This window comes from Ovis canadensis, chromosome 1 (genome assembly GCF_042477335.2).
Source record: "Ovis canadensis isolate MfBH-ARS-UI-01 breed Bighorn chromosome 1, ARS-UI_OviCan_v2, whole genome shotgun sequence".
Lineage (NCBI taxonomy): Eukaryota > Metazoa > Chordata > Mammalia > Artiodactyla > Bovidae > Ovis > Ovis canadensis.
In genome coordinates this window covers 12032563-12048521 of record NC_091245.1, presented here as the reverse complement: position 1 = coordinate 12048521, position 15959 = coordinate 12032563, and positions in this window count along the sequence as shown.

The window sequence follows — 15959 nt, the reverse complement described above, 5'->3', positions numbered from 1 at the left end:
TTTCTAATAGTTGATATACTCACATGGCTCAAAATTCAAAGAGTATAAAGGATCCTGGAGGAAATTCTTCTCCCATCCTGTCTCCCATCACCCAGTCCCCCTCCCTGGGAAAAAGCAGTGTTAGTTCCTGGCAAATCCTTCAAGATTCATATACACAAGCAAATACATACATCCAAACATCCATATTCTTTTGTATGTGTGTTTACTCTTTTTCTCCTTTGATATACACCTTATGTGCTTTGTTTTTTGTTCACGTAGGACCAGATTTTAGGACTCTAGAATAAAAATGCCTATTGGTCAGCATCAAACAGGCCTAGGCTGGAATTTCAGCTTTGCCCCATGATGTGCTGAAGCTGCCTCATACCTGCTCTCAAGAGCCAGCTGCGCATATCTCTTCCCACCTTCAAGTTCAATGATGCATGCTGGTATTTTGAAATTCCATGGGAGTATCAACACCCATAGAAATTGGCAAGTACCACAAACTAAGGCTTTTCTTTTGTTTAGAGAGCTGGTGCTTTCGTACTGACCAGCACACAACCACCAGCTTTGTCACTTGTGTGCTGTGTGACGTCAAGCAAGTCACTTGACCTCTCTGAACCTCAGTTTGTTTATGTCTAAAATGGGTATGAAATAGTACCAGAATGTGGCCACCAAATCTTTAGTTTGCCTGTCCCCACACTGGGCATGAGTGATGCAGAAATGAACCTAGCCCCAGGCCTTCCCAGAAGGGGATCAGGAGGGGGACAGACATCTAAACAGACAATGCCACCATGCTATAGAAGTAGGCAGAGCAGAGGGACTCCAGGACAAGAAGAACCTGAGTCCCCAGATGCGGATGGGGCGGTTTCCCAGAGGAGGTACGCTTTATGCTGGGCATTGAAATATGGCCATATATATATATATATATATATATATATATATATATATATATACACACACACACAATGGAATATTACTCAGCCATAAAAAGAATGAAATAATGCCATTTACAGTGAGATGGATGGACCTGGAGATTAATACAGTACATTAACACAGGACTGTACCAAATACAGTAAGTCAAAGACAAAGATATATATCACTTATATGTGGAACATAAAAAATAATACAAATAAATCTATATACAAAACATAAATAGACTTCTAGAAAACAAATGTATGGTTACCCAAGGGGGAAGGGAGAAAGGGAGGGAGAAATTAGGAGTTTGATATTAACAGATACACCACTATATATAAGCAACAGGATTTACTGTATAGCACAGAGAAAAATATTCAATACCTTGTATAACCTATAATGGGAATTAACCTAATATATATATACATTTGGAGAAGGAAATGGCACCCCACTCCAGTACTCTTGCCTGGAAAATCCCACAGCCGGAGGAGCCTGGTAGCCTACAGTCCATGGGGTCACGAAGAGCTGGACACGACTGAGCGACTTCACTTTCACTTTTCACTTTCCTGCATTGGAGAAGGAAATGGCAACCCACTCCAGTGTTCTTGCCTGGAGAATCCCAGGGATAGGGGAGCCTGGTGGGCTGCCGTCTATGGGGTCGCACAGAGTCGGACACGACTGAAGCGACTTAGCATATATACATATATAAAAGTATAAACACTTTGCTGTACACCTGAAACTAACACAGTATTGTAAATGCACCATAATTCAACCTAAAAGAAAGAAAGGTGGCCAGGAACCCCAGACACAAAAGGCTGGGCCTAGAGGGTAGAGTTCCAGGGTGAGTGACTGAAAGCAGGTTTCATTTCTCCCTAGCTCAGAGCCAGGGAGTCACTCACCTAGAGCTACACGGCACAGAAATGGCCGAGTCAGAACTCTAATTCAGATCTCCTTGACCCAAAGCAAGACTCGATCTCCTGCGACATTTTCTGCTCTGCACCCAGTCACTAGGCTGTCCTGCAAGACGGCACAGGTGGCACTGGGAGGGCTCTCAGGGGTCCTTCACGCTCACAGGGTAGAGGAAACACCCTCCGCAGCATCCTGACAGGGGACACACGTGGGAACACACACCGTGACACAGCAGTTGGCATGGTCAGAAGCCCACCCACTCACTAGCTTAAGTTTGGAAAAGCAAAGACAGCCAGCACCTCCACCATCCCGGGGTTCCCCTCCCCAGAACCAAGGGCTGGACCCCATCACAGGTCCGCTCTCTTCCTCCTCCTCCTCCTCCTCCTCCCATTTCTTAAATCGAACCCTCCATGACTTCATGGCTGAGGAGTGTTCCCACTCATGGGGAAACAGATAGGGGAATAAGAAGCCCAGAGAGGCGTTGGCACATCAGCCCCAGAGCGTCCAGAACCTGGCACCTCCAGGAAAGGGTCAGCGTGACTCTGCAGCGCTGTCCAGAGACCTGTGTGGGTGACAGGCAACTCTCCACCTCCTTGGTCATCCATCCAGCAACGCCCATGGGGCACCTCCCACTGTGCGCCACGTGAGAACCAGTCAAGCAGGGTCCCTACTCTGGCACTTCATTCTGCCAGGGGAGACAGAGTGCAAACCATAAACCAGGAAACTGGTTAGTTTCAGAAGGTCAGAAGGGCTCTAGGAGAGATCAAACAAGCTGGCGAGATAGAGAGGGACCAGGTGTGGTCAGGGAAGCCCTCTTTGAGGAGGTGACATCGGGCCTGTCACCTGAATGACAGGAAGGAACCAGGCCCGTGAATATCAGAGGGCAAGACATGCCAGGCAGAGGAACAGCAAGTGCGAAGGCGCAGAGGCTGTGTTTGAGCTGGAGGAGAGAACTCTCTGGAAAGGGTATGGCCCGAGGGGGCACTGGGCACACCCACAACAGAGGGTGTGGCGGAACCAAGCACCCCACATGCTGACGTGTGACCTCAAACTGTCCTTCCTACCCTCCGGGCCTCAGTTTCCCCACCCATCTGTGGATCCACAGCCAAAACACTCCAACTTACTGAGAGAATGAAATGAGCTCACATATGTGGGAGCCTCTCTATTCAGACGGCATCTCCCCACTCTTCCTGGGATCACCCTGCTGGAGTCTCAGAAGCCTGGGGGACAATCTGAAGTCCAGACTGGGGCCTTCCCTCCCTGACCTGAGGATGGGCAGCAAAGGGCTCAGCCCTGGAGGAGGCCAAGGGCTGGGCCAGGTTTGCCAAGTTTCTGGCTCCTTGGAGGGATCCCAAGAATAATAGGGTCACCCTGCTCAGTGATGCCAAAGGGCAGACTTGTCCAAAGCCACAAGGTGATTTCTGGGTCCAGGACATGTGAGAAGCCACTGAACATCCACACCGAGTTTCCATCCTAGGGAGCCTACTTCTTTCTTCCCTTCCCCAGGAAGACACAGGTGAATCATTTCCTGGGGTCTGTCTCTAGGTGGAGAGCCATGAGAGAGTGATCAGCAAGAGCTGACTCCATACCCTGAGCCCCGGAGTCAGCGCCCCTGGAAATGTCTTCCTGCTCCCCACACAGTTTACGACACCTACATACAGGGATCCTAAATGATAGTCAATCACAGCGACTTTCACCAACCCAAGCAGGAGCTGGAGTCCGTGGTCCAGAATCTAAGCCTCGAGCGCCCCCTGGTGGTAATCACGGCAATCCAAAGCTTGGCGCCATAAAGCCTAGGCTGGAGAACACCTTCTTGGCCCAGACCCGAAAGAGAAAAGCCCAGGGCTCATCTGGCACCATGCTCAATAGGAGGTTTGAGGGGGTGACATTCATTCAGTGGGCCACTGCCCACAAGAAAAGGTCATGCCCTGAGATGGTACAGGACTTGTCCACAGTCACACAGCAAGATTATACCTAGTGGCAAGAAGCGCACTCATGCGTTCAGTCCGCTTCATCGAGCATCTGCCCTATGCCAGGCACTCTTCTAAGCATAGACAGCCTGAGAGCGACCAGGAGGAAGCCCCTGACCTCAGGAAGCCTGCATTCTACTCAGGGAAAGTGGTGATCAGCCCATAAACACAGATACTCAGGGTGTCAAGAGGGAATAAGGTCTATGACGGAAAATAAAGCAGATAAGAGGAGAAGCAGAATCAGATATTCATGGAAGGGCTCTATGAGGAGGGGATATCTGAGCTGATATCCATGAAGAGACAAAATATCCAGGGGGAAGCATTCCAGGCAAGGAAAGAATATTCTCTAAAGGAGGGGGGTCCTTGGCATGTTCTAGTAACTGAGGAGACAGGTGGTCAGAGTGCAGAGTGGAGTGAGCGAGGAAGAGAGGGGAGATGGGGTGAGAGAGGTGGTGGGGGTCATATCCTACAGGGTCCTGAGAACCGCGAGAAGGACTTTGGGCTTCATCCTAAGTCGTGTTAGAAAAACACTGGAGAGTTTTGAACAGTCATGATGGGACTGGCATCTTTAAGGGCTCACTAGCTGCTGAAGGAAAAACAGACTGTAGAAGATGAGAAATGAAAGCAGTTAGTTTGGAGTTGGGAGGCTACTGCAAGATTCCGGATGAGTAATGCCAGTGGCTTTAATCAGTAGTGGGGATAATGGGAGGGTCTCAGAAATGAGACACGTTTTGGAGGTCAAGCCAAAATGAGTTTCTGGGGTACTGATATAGGATGTGAGGGAAAGAGAAGAAAAAAGGATGAGATCAAGGCTTTTTGCTTGAACATCTGGGTGACTATTTGCTGGCATAAGGAAGTCAGGTAGGAGATACTTGTGAGAGGAGAATCAAGACTGCCATTTTGGACATGATGAGTTTGAGGTGCTAATGATGACTATTTAAAACTCTGAAGTTCAGGGGTGAATGTGGGAGCCATCAGCATACAGATGGTGTTGAAAAGCATGGAGAAACTTCTGCTTCCATCCGAGATTAAGAAATAGAGGCCAAATTTATCCTTCTGCCTGAAACAACAAAAATAAATTATACAAAATTCATGGAACAATGGTTTTCAAGATACCAGACATCAGAAAACAAAATACAGTATCCATGAGAGACAGGAAGCAAACAAGGCAAGCCCTAAAATAACCTTATCTTACTGTTTTGGTAAGTTTCCAGATTGCAGCAGGAAAATAAAATAATGGGAATGAAGGTGGAGTCTGGAAAGCCCTAGGACTTGGGGAGACAGAGCTGAGAACCCAAGGGGACCGAGACAACCAGAATTTGCAGGACAGAGTACTTGAGAGGAGAGACCTACTTAGAGAGAGAACCCTAGAGATGCCGAAAGTGTCCCCCATAGGTATTCACCAGAGTACTGATCAGCATGTGTGTATAAGAAAAATACACAGGTCAGGCCAACAACAACTCAAAGGTATTAAAGGGAATAGCATTCAGGACTCATACAGGACCCGGAATAACATCTGTTCTCACCAAGACCAGAAAACCTCAAAATTCATGCAGCACTGGGTAGAACATTCAGAAGAATCTTCCCTCAACAATGAAGGATAATTATCCTTAGCCTACTCTGGTCCCATCTAACAAATCTTAGAAGCAAAACCCAAACAGATCAAACTTCCTGCAAATAAATTGCATTCCAGAATACAGTTCAGAACATTTACAGGAATACACAACCAGGAATACAAAAACACCTAATGTGTGTGTAATTGGAGTACCCAAAGGGATACAAAAATGCCCCAAAAAGTTAAAATCACAATGTCTGGCAACTAATCAAAGATAAACAAGCATGCCAAGAATGAAGAGAAAATTCGAATGAAGAGAAACTGACCCAGAACTCACAGATATTAGAATTATTAGACAGTGACATTAAAACTATTACTATAGCTATAGTCCATAGATTTACATTGCTAAGTTGAGGCACTTAATATATTAAAAAGACCCAAATCAAACTTATAAACATGAAAACCACAATCTGAAGTAAAAAATACAGTGAGTGCGATTAATGGCAGTTAGACATTGCAGAAGAAAATAGCAAATGAACTCAAAAGGAAACACAGAGAGAAACAAAAAAATGTTAGGGTGGCATCAGTGACCTGGGAGACAACCTTAAGCAGCCTAACATATGTGTGATTGCAGTGTTCAAAAGTAGGGATTAGCATGTGACTCTAAGTCCAGCAAAAAATATCTTTCAAAATAAAGACTATTTCAGACATACAAGTTCATCAATAACAGACTTCAGACATAAACAGTTCATCAATAACAGACTTCCGTTGTAAGAAATAATACAGGAAGCCCTTCAGTCAGAAGAAAATGATACCACATAGAAATATGGATTCAGGAAAAACACCAGGAATGGTAACTACCCAGGGAAAAGTTTCAGTATTATTTAAACCACTTTTTAAAATAATTGATTATTTAAACAAAAATAATAACAATGTATACTGTGTGGTTTCTAAATAAGTTAAAGGTATGACAACAATAGAATAATGGCTGAGAGATGGGAAAGGGCCGCACACTACTATAAGAGTCTTACACTTTATGTAAATAAAGCAGACTGTTGTAAGTTAAAGCTATATCCTATAAACCCTAAAATAATGACAAAAATAATAATGAATAAAATAAACATTCTAGCTAATAAACGAGATAAATTGGAATCATTAAAGAATTCCAAAAGAAGAAAGAAAAATATTAAAAAGGAGACAAAGAACTGATGGGACAAATACGAAACAAATGGCAGGATGACAGACTTAAGCTTAACAACATGGAATCACATTACATGTAAATGACCCAAACGCCCCTATTAAAAGACAGAGACTGTTAAATTGGACAAAAAAGCGAGAACCAGTTAAACACTGCCTCAAAAAAGACACCTTCAATATAAAGATATAAATATGTTAAAAGTAAAGGGATATAAAAAAGTACACCATTTTTGTATACACAAAAGAAAGTTGGAGTCGCTGTGTTAACATCAGACCAAGTAAATATCAGATCAAAACTATTACCAGAGATAAAGGAGTTCAATCCATAACAATAAAGGGGTCAATTCATACAGAGGACATAAAAAATCTAAAACGTTGATGCCTCTAATAACAAGGCTTCAAAATACACGATGCAAAAAGGGATAGAACTACAAGGAGAAACAGACAATCTGCAATTATAGTTGGAGATTTCCACATTCTCTCAACATTTGATAGACCTGAGTAGACAGAAAATCACTAAGGATATGGAAGACTTGAACAACATATAAACAACTTGACCTAATTGACATTTATAGAACACTCCACTCAACAGTATTAGATTATGCATTAGTTTCAAGTGCCCGTGGAAATTTTAAAAGATAGAGTCATAAAACAAGTCTGTATAAATTTAAAAGGATTCAAGTCATACAAAGAATGTTCGCTGACCATAGTGAAATTAAATTACAATCAATAAAAGAAAGATATGAGGAAAATTACCAAATATTTGGAAACTAAATAACACACTTTTAATAACCTTTGAGTCAAAAAAGTAATCAAAAGGGAAATTATGAAGTATTTCGAACTGAATAAAAATGAAAACACAACACAAAAGAAAAACACCAAATTAGTAGTACTCCACTGTAATAGTACGTAGGAGAAAATTTATAGCAGTAAATGCTGATATTAGAAACGAAGAAAGGTCTCAAATCAATGACTTTCCACCTTAAGAAACTGAGTGATAGAGGGAGAAGTAAATGAGGAGAATCCAAAGGTACAAATTTCCAGCTATGATTTCATAATTCCAGCTATGAAATAAACTAGGCCTGGGGATGCCACGTACAGCATGGTGACTATAGTTAATAAAACTGTGTTACGTATTTGAAAGTTACTAAGAGAGTAAATCTTAAAAGTTATCCAAAAAAACGTATAACTGTATATGGTGACAGATGTTAACTAGACTTACTGTGGTGACCATTTTGCAATATATGCAAAAACCTAGTCATTGTGATGTACCCTTGAAACTTATTGCTGTACAGTCGTCAGGTCGTGTCTGACTCTTTGCAATCCCGTGGACTGCAGCACACCCGGCTCCTCTGTCCTCCACTATCTCCCAGAGTTTGCTCAAATTCATGTCCACTGAAACTAATACAACATTATATATAAATTATACCTCAGTTTCTAGAAGAAACAAAATAAAGTAATGGAGAGGAGCAAATTAAGCCCAAAGCAAGCAATAGAAAGGAAATAATTAAGATTAGAGCAGAAATCAATGTTAAAAAGCAGAAGAAAAACAGAAAGTCAATGAACCCAAAAGATGGGTTAAAAAAAAATTTAATAAATTTGGTAAATTTCTAGCTAGACTGATAAGAAAAAAAGAGAAAAGATACAAATTACCAACATCAGAAATGAGAGAAATGACATCCCTACAGATTTTACAAATATTAAAAGAAATAAGGAAATATTATGAACAGTTTTCTGCAGATAAATTTGACAACGCAGATGAAACAGAGAAATTCCTTGAAACACAAACTACCAAAGCTCACTTGAAAAGAAACAGATCACCTGAAGAGCCCCTACATCTCTTAAATAAATCAAAATGTTAGCAAATTCAAACTAACAATACTTAAAATGACTAATATATCACAACCAAACGAGGTTTAGCGCAGGAATACAAGTTGGTTTAACATTAAAAAATAAGGCAATGTATGGCTATGTTTACTAACTGAAAGTATTAGTGTTTTATTGCTGCTTTAACAAATTACCACAACCTCTATGGCTTCCCTGGTGGCCCAGACGGTAAAGCATCTGCCTGCAACACGGGAGACCTGGGTTTGATCCCTGGGTCGGGAAGATCCCCTGAAGAAGGAAATAGCACCCACTCCAGTACTCTTGCCTGGAAAATCCCATGGACAGCGGAGCCTGGTAGACTGCAGTCCATGAGGTTGCAAAGAGTCGGACACGAATGAGTGACTTCACTTCACTTCACTTTTGGTGGCTTAAGACAATACAAACTTGCTGTCTTACCATTCCGGAGGTCAGAAGCCAAAAAGGGTTTCAGTAGACTAAAATCGAGATGACGGCAGGACTGCATTGTTCTGCAGGCTCGAGGAAGAAGACCCGTGCCTTCTATGGCTTCTGGAGCCAGCAGGCATCCCTCGCTCTCTTTCTCCATCTTCAAAGTCAACAGCAACCTCTCTCTCCTGTCAACACATCTCTGACTTTTCTAAGGATCCTGATGATTACACTGGGCTTACTTAGATAATCTAAAATAATCCTATCTTAATTCTACCTGCAAAATCCCCTTTTTATGTAGGGTAACATATTCACAAGTTTCAAGCAGTAACATAGCCCCAAGGATGAACCCCTTCCCCCAAGGATGATGGATGGAGAGGTCAGCAGGTTTCAGGACTGGGTCACGCGGTGACAAATTATGGGGAGACCTAGGAGTGTTAGGAGAAGGCAATGGCAACCCACTCCAGTGTTCTTGCCTGGAGAAACCCAGGGACGGGGGAGCCTGGTGGGCTGCTGGCTGTGGGGTCGCAGAGTCGGACACGACTGAAGCGACTTAGCAGCAGCAGCAGCAGCAGCAGGAGTGTTCAGGGTTTCCCTGCCCCAGAGGAACCCCAATGCCCCAGACACTGCTCAGGGGCCACTGTCCCCCACCCCACTCAGCCCCATCCCCACTCACCCTCCGGTGGAGCAGTATAATGTCCTTTCAAACTTGCCCCCAGGGGCGGCGGGCTCCCAGTGGAGGCTGCTGGTGCAGAGTGAATTCTGGCTTCAGAGTCAACAGACCTGGGCTCAAGGATCAGCTCCTTCTCTCAGTCGGTTCCTGGGCAAGTCCTATTGCTACCCTCAGCCTCCGTTTCCTCTTCTGTAAAGTGAGGGGCTAATCCCATCCCCCCAGCATGGTGTGAGGATGTCAGGAGATAACACGCGCAGCTCCGGGTACACAGCAGGGCCCAAGCACGGGCGATAGATGGCGAAGCCTTAGTCCTCTTCCTTCCAGCCTCCCCGCGGTTCTCCTCCCCTCGCTAACTCCCATCCTGGGTTCCCATTCGATCCCAGGGGTCTCCAGGCCCTCTCTGCGGCTGCCCTGATGTGACAGTGTCCCACCTTGCAGACCCGAGCAGCAACCTCTGCCAAGGGCATGCCTGAGAGAAGTCTCCCAGCTCCCCAGTGTCTCCAGAACCCCTGTAAGGGAAGGTGGGAGATGCAGGAGCCCTGCCCCGGGGGATGTTTAACAGAGTGGTTAAGACTCTCGCAGAACCCTCATTCGAATCTAGGTTTCCCATTTACTTGACCCTGGACAAGTGGCTTCACCTCCATGAGCCTCGATTTCCTGTTCTGTAAAAGTGTCCACTTCAGAGCTTGAGGAGGATTCAATAAGATCGTACATGAAAGTGCTTCACCCAGTGCCTGGCCCATCACTGTGGTTACTTGCTCCCTCCTAGCTCATCAGGAAGGTGGGTGCCCCCACCCACCTGCAGCCTGGATTTCCTGTGAGCCTGAGTTCAGAGAGCCAGGACAGCACAAGGGTCCAATAATGCCCCTTCCCCTAACAGTCACGCCCACCTCCCTCAGCTCAGCCACCGGCTTCACAATAGAACCCCCTCATCCTGCTAATCCCTTCTCTAGTGCCGGGATCTCCAGCCCAGCAGCTGCTTCTCTCCCAGCAGGGCCCCTGCCTCCTTGGCCCTGTTGCGCCTGGCTTGTGAGCAAGCGGGGACCGAGCAGAGGAGCGGTGGGCTGAGTGCGGATTCTGGAGCCCAGCTGCCGGGCTCTGCCTCCTAGCTTTATGCTAGGTGACTTCAAGCAGGTCACTTGATCTGTCTGTGCCTTAGTTCCATAATCTATAAAACAGGGCTAAGAATGGCATCCCCTTAGAGGATTATTGTGTAGGTTAAACCAGTTAATAAACATAAAGTGCTTGCAATGGTGCCTGGCCCCACTAAGTGCCATGTAAGTATTTGCTATTCTTATTATCATGGTTATCTTTTTCCAGCATGTAGCCACACACACAGTGGGTTTCAGGGCATGCTTATTGAATGAGTGGATAGATGGATGGATTAATTAATGAACCAACCAATCTGTAAGGGTCCTTAGCTCACAGATAACTGATAACAGCAGCTATGGGTTTTGAGCGCCTAGCAGGTGCCAGGTGCTTTGTAACACTTGATCTGACTGAATCTTCACAACAACCCAAGGAGGGGGGTACCCTGGTGCCTGCTTCACAGATAAGGAAATCATGAGCCCTAGAGGTTAATGTATCCAAGATCACACGGTCATTTTTTTCCTCCCTTTAATTTTTAATTATACATAATACAAAATCACTGAAGAAAAAATTTAAATAGAGAGGCAAAATAAAACCGAGAAAGATTAAACCACCTGAGATTCCACACCCAGAAATTTCCATTGCTAAGTGCTTGAAGACTATCCTACAGACTTTTTTCATGCAAATATACATATTTTTTTTAGCAAAGATGGGCTCACATTATGCATCCCCCGGCACTGTAACAGAATGTAGCTCTCTTTCTGTGTCAATAAATCCGTGCCACCGGCAGCAGCTAGTGCTCTATTGTAGAGCTGGATCACAATTTATTTAGCCAATTTGCTGTTGTGGGATATTTAGGCTGATCCAATTTCTCACCATTTTGTGTGATGAATATCCTCTTTATCCATACAACTTTCTGAACTTGTCCAATTATTTCCTTAGGATAAATTCCTAGAAGTGAAATTTCTGAGTCAAAGACAATACACTTATTTAGGGCTTTTCATATATACACCCTGCCAAATTGTCTTCCAGAAAAGTTGTATTAATTTACATTCCCACTGGTGGCAAATGAGATATGGGCCACAATACTGAAGATGTACAAAACAGATCAAAAATGGTGCATTAGTCAAGAAAAGCTAAGCCAGGCTGCGTAACACATTAACCCCAAATCTCTGTGGCATAACACAACTAAGATTTATTGGTGGCCCACACTGCAGGCTCAGTCAGGATCAGCAGAAGGCGTGTCTCTGCTTGCACCGTGAAATTCAGGGCCCCAGGATGACAGAGAGAGGACCCACCCCCACACCATCTTGTAGCTGCACCAATTGAAATACGTGGCCTCCACCATCGCTCCAGAATTGGAACAGTAATTATCCAGGTTCTTCAGTGCCTTGGCTCAGAAGTGATACATATCACCTCCAATCATATTTCATTGGCAAGAACTGTCATGTGCCTTGTCCAGCTGCAGAGGGGCTGGAAAGGGTTGTTTTCCATGTGTCCAGGAAAGAGGGGCAAACCTCACCTCCGTAAACACTAGTAACATCTGCTACAGACTGAAGGGGCAAAAGTCGTGGAAGGTTCCCTTTGACAAGAGAAAGTGAAGTCGCTCAGTCGTGTCCGACTCTGTGACCCCATGGACTGTAGCCTACCATGCTCCTCTGTCCATGGGATTTTCCAGGCAAGAGTACTGGAGTGGGTTGCCATTTCCTTCTCCAGGGGATCTTCCCGACCCAGGGATCGAACCCAGGTCTCCTGCATTGTAGGCAGATACTTTACCATCTGTGAATTAAATCCCCTTGTGATTTGAAAGGAAGGAAATGACTCGCTCAGTCGTGTCAGACTCTTTGCAACCCTATGGACTGTAGCCTGCCAGGCTCCTCTGTCCATGGGATTCTTCAGACAACAATACTGGAGTGGGTTGCCATGCCCTTCTCCAGGGATCTTCTCCACCCAGGGATCAAACCTGCGTCTCTTATGTCTCCTGCATTGTCAGCCAGGTTCTTCATCACTAGTGCCACCTGGGAAACCCGTGTGTCCAGGAAAGAGAGGCACACCTGACCTGTATAAACACTAGCAACATCTGCTACAGAAGGGAAGGGGCAAAGTCTTGCAGGAGAAATCTGAATGAAATCCCCTTGGGATTTGCCCTGGGCCCAATTCCACCACTATGGTGTGGCTTTTCTTAGGAAAACATTGTTTCATCCCCATGTAATCAGTGGGGTGGGGGGCAGGGCCAGGCTAGTGAGCCAGAGAGTGAGCCGGTGACAACTCCCCCCACACCTGCAAAGCAGTCCATCTCCAGCTTGTCCTGGGTTCCTCACCCCGAGCCGCGTAGACCCCAAGTCCCCTCCTCCTGCAAAGGCTATGGGAGACACAGGAGTGGGGTCCATGGGAAATTCTGCCCTTTGCAGCCCATTCAGCCAGCTCCTGACTTGTCAGCAACAGCAAGCACCTTGGGGTCAGCCCAGCCCCATAAGTCAGATGCAAACAGGAAATCAGGAGACAAAGGCAGTAAAAATGAGGGTTCTGCACTGAGATTGCCTGGGTTTGTAAACCAGCTAAATCACTGATCACTTCCGTGAACTTCAGCAAGTTACTTAATTTCTCTGTGCCTGTGTTTCCCTCTAAATTAAGAGTAGCTACCTCCTAGTGCTTAATAAGTCAATATCTATTCCTTCAATTAACAAGCACACAGCAGAACCCCTGGTAGACGCTGGTGATACAGAGGTGGACAAAACAAAGCCCCTTCCTTATAGGAGTTTATATTCTCTTAAGGAGACAGGCAACAAATAAATCAATAAAAAATAATATTTCTTTTCAGGCGGTCATGAGTACTATGAAAAAAAATTAAGCAGGATAAGGCAAAGAGATGGTGATGGGGAATGCTATTTTATCCAAAGTAAATATCTCTGTAAAGTGACATTTGAGGAGAGACTTAAATGAGTAAAAGAGGGAGGCAGGTGGATATCAGGGGAGAAATGTTCAGACAACAGGAAAGCAAGTGCAAAGGCCCTGGGGCAAGAATGTGTCAGCAAAAAGGCATGTGTGGCTGGAGCAAGTGAGCAAGAAGCCAGGAGATAAAATTAGAGAGGTCCACATGGTCACATAAGGACTTCCGATGACCAAGATGATGATAATGATGGTGAGCAAGGAAAGGCAGGGTGAAGGGCAGATGCTGAACTCATAGATACGAACAGAGATACAGTCAGGAATTTGGGAAAACATGAATACATCATTGTTTACATGAAATTAATCTCTCTCCTTCCCATCCCAGCCACACCCCCATACTGTTCTCCCTCTTAATCCCATTCCCCCCTAAAGTAAGCCTCAGGATGGAAGGAAAATAAAATTATCTTCCAGGTATTAAAAGCTACTTGCAATGGAGAATCAACAGTATTGAGAGTAGAGGCAGCCTCAATCAATCCGGACACAAGGCAAGATGGAAGTTGTTGGTAACTCCATGCACCAGTTTCCCTTTGTCTTATTTAGGGGATTTGAGGTGGGGGAGAAAGAAGAGGAAGTGGAGGGGTAAGAGGTGGAGAGAGAGGATGGGGGTGAGCAGCGGTCTCAGGGAGGGAGCCCAACGGCCCGGGGGGAGTCACCTAGAAAGCACCCAAGCTCAGCGGGGGGCCAAGGCTGCGTGACCTTCTCCAAGGTCATCCCATTGATCTAAGCAGTCTCCTCCCAACCTCCCACCGCAGCTGTAGATGGGCGAGGGGGAGAGAAGGGCGTTCCCTTCCATCTGCTCCTGCCCAACACCTGGACAGAGAACAGACATGGGGGTCTGGGGATAGGATGAGGGTGTCTCCTTAATAAAGGTTCCTGCCCCTTCCCACCCCCGGTTCTCTTTGAGCTACACACACACACGTGCAAAGCTCACACAGCCATACTTCACCTGAGACAAGAGTCTGTTAGTGAAAAGCAAAGCCTCAGGAGCCAGACTGCCTGGGTTCACAGCCCGACTCTGCCTCTCACTGCTGCGTGATCTCAGACTAGTGACTTGTCTCTCTCTGACCCTCAGTTCCCTCGTCCTGGGGTGCTGTGAGGATTAAATGAGCTCCTCTGTACAGCAACACCTAGAACTGTACCCAGCACATCATGAGAAATGTTAGCTACGAGTATTGCACATATTTACACAGGTTCCCTGACCCCTTCAGTCTCACAGGTCTGCGGCCCTTCACACGAGACACAGACAAAGGGCACCTGCACCCCCCAAAGCAAGAAGGGGGAGGCGTTCCTCCAGGGCCCAGCAGCAATCATCCCCTATCAGCCCTGGGGAGCCCCAGGCCACAGAGCAACTCTCCCACAGCCGCCATAAGCACCACTGCCCAACCCCCACCCAAGAGCCCGCCCACCCACTTCCCTTCCACCTGCAGAATGCCTCCAGCCCAGCCCTCACACACTGTTGAAGCGGCACCCCTGGGACCCGTATTCCAGCCTTGAGACCCTTGGTCAAACTCTCCTCCACCCTTCCCGCAGCACCAGATATGGCTTCTCCAGCTCTCCACTGCAACCCCATCACCTGCCTGCTCCAAAGCCTCCAGAAGCTCCCTAGAGAGCAGGGCATACAAGCCCAAACCTTTAATCTGCTACTGAAGGCCCTTCAGATCTGATCCCAACCCACCTCGCCGGCATCCATGTCTTGGTACATGTCCTCATGGCCAGCGGACCCCAACACCCACCACCACTCCCACCTCCTGTTCCGTCTGCCTGGAGTCACCTGTCATGTCTCCTCCCACCTTGATCAAACAAATCCCTTAAGTCAGGTTCAAAATCTGCTTGCTCTGTGGAGCTTTCTGTAAACGCCGCAGACAGAAGTGACCTTCTGATGCTCTACCCCGTAGACAGCTGCCTCTGTGCCCTGCCGGCCCAGCACATCACTTACTCCTCCACTGCCCACGGTCTGTCACAGGTCTGTAAGGACAGAGACCTGGCTCCCTTCATCCCAGGACATCCAGCTGACACCAGAGAAAAGGTCCAGCATGATGATTATTAAATATTAGTATGAGGAAGGAAAGAAGGAAAAAACAGGTGGAAAGAAGACAGTTCTGGACATGGTCAGACCTATGCCTGAGCCTCAAGAGTGATAAATGATGCTTACTGAGAACGTACCCGCCAGGCACTGCTCACACTGCCAGTCCTATGAAGTGGGTGCTGCTATTCTCTCTAGAATATAGAGGAGGAAACCAAGGCGCAGACTTGTGTGAAATCACACAGCTGGGGAGAGACAGAATTCAAACAGGGAATCTGGCAGGAGACCATGCTGGCATCACTGCTCTTGATCGCATCTGGAGAGGCAGGTTTCTTTCTAAAAGAGAAGTGAGACTTCCCGGCCCCTCAGGCAGCAGATCCATTCACTGGGGACCCACTCTGGGCTGAGCTGGTCTCCCAGAGGGATGCACAA